Source organism: Beta vulgaris, chromosome 4 (assembly GCF_026745355.1).
Source record: "Beta vulgaris subsp. vulgaris cultivar EL10 chromosome 4, EL10.2, whole genome shotgun sequence".
NCBI classification, from domain to species: domain Eukaryota; kingdom Viridiplantae; phylum Streptophyta; class Magnoliopsida; order Caryophyllales; family Amaranthaceae; genus Beta; species Beta vulgaris.
The window spans coordinates 57,498,238-57,506,023 of record NC_079205.1 but is presented as its reverse complement, the minus strand read 5'-3'; positions in this window follow the sequence as shown (position 1 = coordinate 57,506,023).

The window sequence follows — 7,786 nt, the reverse complement described above, 5'->3', positions numbered from 1 at the left end:
GAATAAATGATGTGATGATGTTTGGTAAATGCCCTTTGAAAAAGGTAGAATAGAAGAGGGTGTATGATTGATTTTGAAATTTTTAAATTTTTGAAATTGATTGAATATGATAGGGTAAGATTGATAGGGAAGATTAGTTGGATAGTAAGGAGAAAATGAAAAGCAATAGACATGCATGATGACTCTAACTCTACAATGACCATTTTAGATGCACTTTGAAGGACAGACTCGACCTTGCATGAAAAGACTGATTTTTTTAATTAGGTGACACTCCTAAAATGAACTTTTTTTTACACGAATGCAGACAGACTGGACATAGGATCAACCACCACAACGAACAAATCAAAGAAAAGCATGCAATGCACAGACTGCGTGCCGCGCAACATTGCTCTGCGCGGCCCACAGTCGTGCGTCTGTCGTGAGAGTGGTGGGCCAGGCGCAACTTAATGTGCTTGACGCACTACTCCCCCGACATGTTTTTCGAGGATTTAGGCAAAGTTTTGGTCGATTAACGATTTTCTTTATACGCGATTTTTAGGAACGACGCATAATAACGACAATTTGACAAGATAATAATAGGAAAAAATTACAATCACAAGCAAATGTCATATAACATGGATGCAAAAGCTCCAACCTAAAGTCCAGTTCTATGTTTGAAACTATTGGTAAAGTTTAGGTTCAGTCCGAAAATGATTCATGACTAAGCGATTGATCCCACGTTTCTTACCCTTTCTTAAAGAGGTGGCCACGTGTAACACGCACTCCAGTTCTCAAATCAGGATCAAGAGAACAATGTCATGGTTGGTTAGGTTAGCTTATAACTAAGATCCAACACTATCGCTCATGAAGCTTTTTCGAAGGACATATCATATACCCCTCGGGAGTGACCTCACACATAGCACATGTGCTAATGAGGCAAGTTAGATTGTCCTGATAGTGGCTTAAACAGTAGTCATGCATATGCAAAACTGTAATGTCATTCTAATGCATAAAAAGAGTATGAATCGTATTTTAAAAGTTTCACCCACTCATTTAAAAATTTAATTTTTAAAAGCATCCACCAGTGGAGTCGCGGAATTGTAGGCGTGTTTTTATTTCGGACACGTGGGATGAGCGCGTATTTGTATTTGATTACCCCACTATAATTATTTATTTGTATTGAAAACGTTTTAAAGTCGTCAACAATTCTTTAAAGGAAAAATCATAAACCTAGTTAGATTTTGGAAACCGTATGGACAAATTAGGGACTTATCCAATCTATATTTCCCCGTCTATACTCCATAGATGGTCAAAATGAACCAAAGATTGAGTTTGGGGGTGAGGGTACAAACACACTCAGTAACTATGTTGCCCATTGCTAGTCTCTACTAAAGATTGATTCATGTCAATGTTTATGTAATAGCATAACCAAATAATGTTTTATGCACCCTAAAATTAATTAGTCTACGTTGATTCAGGAAATACATAAAAAGACTATTTTAGAACCTAGTAGGTTGTCCAAATTAATCTGATTATTAATGTTAAAACAATTATTTAAGTCTTTAATTAACAATAAATAACATGTAGGTGATAAAAGCAATAAACAAGACAATCACATATTATTCATAGAATACTCAAGCAACCATGTAATAATATATAAGCAACAATAATAATAATAATAATAATAATAATAATAATAATAATAATAATAATAATAATAATAATAATAATAATAATAATAATAATAATAAAGCATAGAAAACGGATTAGAATATACAAAGGCACGCTTTTTATATTAAAGAACTACATTATGAAAGAAACAGTTAGTAACTTCAATATAAAAATAGAAAATTTATCTAAGGACACTCAGGATTATACTGTGAGTTGGGTCCGCGAGATTGCCAACTTTCGGGACGAGCAATCATGAATCCTAAAAATTTCAATGTATAAAAATGTGTAGATTTGAATGTGTTTGTGTTTGAAAGTATGAGTTTTGTAGGGAGGTTTTGTAGTTTGTGGAGAGGTATTCGTCACATAAACGTTGAGTGTTATGTGTAAAATCATTTATTTACAAATCTGTACCGAAATCGATCCTATTTCTAGGAAAAACAACACCGCGCCTCACGCGCTAGCTGCATCTGGCGCCGGATGATGTGTCAAGCGCATGATGCAGCACCCCAATATAAAGCGTACACGTGGTACCCATTTTAAAAAAGATAAGAAAGAAACTCCGCGTCTCACGCAGAGAACTGCGCTTGACGCAAGACTATGTGAGTCAAAAATCCACGTGTCAGATGCAGATTAGTGCACCTGACACAAGTGGACAAAGCTGCGCTTGGCGTACGTCTGGCTCTTTACGTACCTTTGCCAACTTTTTTAACAACGCGTTTTAAAAGATTTTCTTTTATTGGTTTTTTCACCAAGTGCCCTAAGATTTTGCAATATTCACCTGATACACTCGTGATTTCCAAAATTCACCAAGTGCCCTTGTGATTTCGAAAAATTCATGACGTGATCCTACCATCAACTTTCCATAACTATCACCCTGAAAAAAACTGAAACTAAATCTCCTCTTATTTCATTTCTCTCTCCTTCCACAACCACCCACAACAGTCAACAACACCATCACCACTACCCCTACCTCCCACCAAAACTTTCCCCTCCCCTTCCCCACCGCCAAAAACCACCTTCCCATCCCCATCCCCGAAAACCTCCCCATCCCCTTCCTTGGCCCGGAAAACTTCCCCCCTTCCCTTCCCCATTCCGAAAAACCTCCCCTTCCCCACCACCAAAAACCACCCCCCCCGGTGCTGCTTTTGATGCCGGCTGAAGCGTCCCTCCATCTCCCCTTCGAGTTCTAGAATACACGCAATCGAAAGAGGCAAGTTGTGCAAACACAGTCAAAAACGATCCGAGGGGTGGTGGGAGGAGTGGGGATGGGTGGTATGTGGGGATGGGTAGTATGCGGGGTGGGGTGTTTAGGATTGGTGCCCGTGCCGGTAGGGGAATGCGTGGGGTTGTTGGCGATGCTGGCAGGAGGTGTGTGGGGTTGTTGGCAGTACTAGCGTGTGGGGAGTGATGGTGGTGGTGGGTTCAAGGTTGGGACATTAGGGTTAGGGGTTAGGGTTTAGGTAGGTTAATTAGGGAATAATTAGAGTTAATTAAGTTCAATTAAGTTAATTTGTATTACTTAGGTTAGTTGCGGGTTGATTTAGCCTTAATGATTAACGGAGTAAACAGTCGTTAGTCATTAGGGGGTTTTTGATGATTTTTCAAAATCACTGGGGCACCTGGTGAATTTCGAAAAACACGAGGGTACCAGGTGAATATTGAGAAAACTTAGAGGTATTTGGTGAAAAATCCGTTCTTTTATCCTTTAATTTTGGAAATCTGTTTTTACGGGATAAAATATGATTTTAACAGAAAAAATATCTTTTGAAAATATATATTTATTATAACTAAAACGATTAATTATTATTAAATAATTAATTGGGCTTTTCAAATAATTGGACTCAAAATATAATTAATTATCTTTAATAATTAGTTGGTTCAGTCTGAATCTCACAGGTTTGGTCTAAATCTAACAACTTTGAAGTTGTGGGATCAGATTCCACAAGAGGCACTTTAGAAGTGAGGATATCCTTTACCATTCTCCCATATTTCCAATAGGCCTTGCCAAACTAGCAAAGCTAAGCCAAATTGACCTCAATGATGTTTTCAGTAGGGCACCTTCTCGTTACCTATAAGGAAACAAATATACTACTTCCTCCGTTTTTTATTAGATGTTACACTTTTGAAAATTTGGGTTCCCCAGGCAAAAATTGAAGGAGTGATTAGGAGAGAATAAGGGTAGGGGATTAAGCATGTGGGGACCATTGCACATGGGGGTTTAAGGGATGGGAGGAGAGAGAAAAGAGGGACCCAATTTGGTTCCCCCACCACCACCCCAGCAACCCAGCCTCCCTCCCCACCCCCGCCCATCTGAACTCCCACAACCACCCCACCAACCCACTCGAAAACCCCACCCACCCACCCGAAAACCCCACTCAGCCACCCAAAACCCCACCCCACCCGCCGAAATCCCTACCCACCCACCCACCCGAAAACCCCATCCCAACCTCGCAAAACCCCACCTCTACCACCGAAAACCCCACCCAGCCTCGAAAACCCTACCTGGACCGATGTGGTTTTGCGCGAAGATGGTGTGGTTTTCGGTGGGTGGTGGTGGGGGGGGGGGGGAAGGTTTTCGTAGGTGGGGGTGGTGGGGGAGGTTTTGCATGGGTGGGGCTGTTGTGGTGGTGGGGAAGGGGGCTGCGAGATGGGGGGAGGGAATGGGCAGCTGAGGTGGTGGGGGAAGGATGGTGGAAGAGTGGGAGGAGGTTTAATTAATTTAGATTAGTATATAATGAGGTTAAATTAAGTTAGTTTAATTTTGGTTAATTGTTATAAGTAATGGTAAGTGAGTAATTTTACAGCATAAAACTTTCCAATTTAGAAAATAAAAAAAAGTGTAACATTTATTTTGAAACATGCAATTTAAGAAAAGTGTAACATCTAATAAAAAACAGAGGGAGTATAAACATCTATCTATAACTTGCGTAACCCAGCTCAAAACCCACTTGATGCTAACGCATTACCCGAGCATGAATAAATATATATATGGCCCATCATATGAATCGCCCACATAACACTGACCTGGCTCATATGACCCAACCCAATCCTCCATTACTGACCTGTCCTACCCTCCTCCTAAGGCCCAACTAAGCCTAGTTTCAAAACTCATAACTCATAAGTGAGATGATATCATTAGATGGGCCTGGGTTGAATACCAGTGCTCCTGCAAATTGGGCCCTTTTAAGCCCACAACCTTCTTCCATTTTCTTTTATGTTCATGAATCATGACTAGCAGCAATTTCAAAATGATTCATGAACATGAAAAAAATTGTGGATTCTTGATTCCTTCTATGCAAGCTTGATTCTCTATTACTTTATTTTCTTGTATTACCTAACATCTATACAAATATATTAAAAGACGTGCATAACAAGAAACTGTGTCACGTGGCGCTCTTTCTAAGGAGTTTTAGTTTATGTAATCCATGTACAATAAAATTTTTTTAGTAATTGCAGAGTATAGGGTTTGATCCCAAGACCTCAAGTACATATATTAAAGTCTTAACCACTATGCTAAGTTGTATTTAGTATTATTATCATAAAGTATTATATCAATAAATGAAATTTTTTCTTACCAGGGGCATAGCCCGGGCCTAATAACTAGTTTAATCTTTATAAAGAACCAAACAAATAAATACTAAATATACAATCATTCTTTTTCTTAAATATTGTCTTTTTAGTAAAAAAAAAATTACCGCATAAATAAATAAAGGCTTAATCTATACTTCCTTTTTTTTTCTATTGCAACAATTACTATTTTTGGATAGTTTCAAATCTATTGCAACAATTTCACTTTTGGTAAAACACAACTCCAGTTCACCATATTGCCCTTACTTTATCTTACTAAAACCATCATTAATTACTTAATTTGTCTCATGAAATTGTTTTTACTTTATCAAGAATTTATTTCTCTACTACTCTAGTTAATCAAAAGGGTATCTTTATGCTAAACTATCCACCTTTTCACTTCCTTAAAAATCGTATGCAACCTCATTGTTCTAATAGAAAAGGAACGAAGCAAGTATCATCTAATTAGTTTTTCCCATAGTTCCTTGAGTCACTCGAAAATTGATTATTGAATAAAAAAATGAGGCCAAGCTTTATTGCGCTCAATCGTACCCTTGCAATGTAAAATTCTATCATGATTATAAATAAAGATAACCATGAAAATCTAGTGGTGTAAAATGATTTTAAATTTTTAAATGTAGGCTAGAATCATTTGGATCCATTAGATTTTCATGTTCATCTTTATTATGACCATGAACTCGCAATGGTGCTCAATTATAAACCTATATACACTCATTGGCTTCTTGGTTGGGGGGGGGGGTGTTTTCATCTCCCAAGTATGATTCTTCTCTAATGCATCAATTTCAACCTGCATCGTGTACAACCTTTTTTTAGAAGCTCCTGTGTCCAAATTAGTTTCAATATAATCTCTATGATTCGAAGAGAAATCATCATATGAAACATAATTGACTATAGAATATTGCATACATGAGGAAATTTATATACACCAATAAAGCTCCATAAGATGATTAGAAAACCAGAAATGTACAAAATATATAAAAAAATCATATACCAAGACCAAAACAAAGTCTCCTATTACTACTAAAACTGACAATCTCCAATATATCCCTTGCAAATAAGCTCAGGCCCACGTAGCGGTGAGCATGGGTCAGGCCACGCGGTTCAGTTCGAGCCTGCTCGAGGCCTAGCCTGACTCGTTGTCCGGGTCGTGGGTCGTGCGCCTATCACGTCAAGAAATTTCATTTCAGGTCCGACACGGCACGAGCCTTTTTATATGCTCTGTGGGACTGTAAGGTGGTTGAACATCTATTTTCTTCGTTTTTTAGTCTAAAACAGCTAAGAATACTAAAAGATAAAATAAAATACAGACTAGACACACTCACACACAAGAGACACGAACCCGCCTATAGGCACATGGGCCTGGACTATTGACAAATATGAAAGTTCAGGCCCACCATGGCCCGTCGTTCATGAGCTTAGGCCTGTCCCAGCCCAGTCCGCCATTGCCCCAAGCCCATGCACATGTCTAACTCCAAGATACAAAATGTCAATTTTTTATTTTTTATTTTTGACAGAATAGATGTCATCTTCCACGTAAGGCTACTAGACGTCTAGACTTTGAATGAGACAAAATAAATATGCTTGGTTCGCGGGCTAACTTCACCAACGTAGGCTATGTTTAGTTCACCTGAAATTTTCTGATCTGAACTTATTTGATCTGATCTGAACTTATTTTTTCTGATCTGATATGATTTGAACTTATTTTTCTGATTACAAGATCTTATCTTTTAGATTTTTCTCAATATATAAGAAAAAATATAGTCATGTGTGGTCTTGTTTGATTCATCTCAATGAGTACTTTATTAATATTCAATTATTATAATTTTCACTAATATGTAACAAAAGATATAATGATTTTTAAATATAAGCATGATCTGAACTGATCTGATCTGAACTTATTTTTTCTGATCTGATCTGATCTGATTAAATCTGAAATAAGCAAAAATAAGGTGAACTGAACATAGCCGTAATCTCGTAGTTGCCGGTAAGAGTATATTCTAAAAAAGAAACACAAAAATACCCCAAAAGAGGGAATTAGTATTAAAACATAGCATATAAATTAAAATCTGATGAGTTAAAACTCAGAAAATGGAATTAGTTCGAGTAAGTACATAATAAAACAATTCTTATATACTATATGGTGGATACCTTAGGTCCTTATCTTACTGAGATGGAAAGTTCATAATGAATTTTCTTGAAAAAAGATCTTTTAAATATGTTGTAATATTAGTGTCTCTATTATATGTGCAAACTATTAAATACTTTAACCTCCATTCTTTTTAATAAATATATCCTATTATAAAAAAAAAAAGAGTCTGTCTTTGGTGAGACGGTCTCACATTAGTGTTAACGTGAGACCACTGATGTCATGCTGACATCACGCACGTGCATCAAACCAGCAATAGAATTAGTTAAACGCTTGCACCTATTAGTTATGCTAGCCTCAAATTGCTTCTGGATGAATCAGTTAATCGCTGAAATATATTAGTTAAACGCTGAGGTATATTAGTTAAGCACTGAAATGTATTAGTTATATGAGGAAAAATAC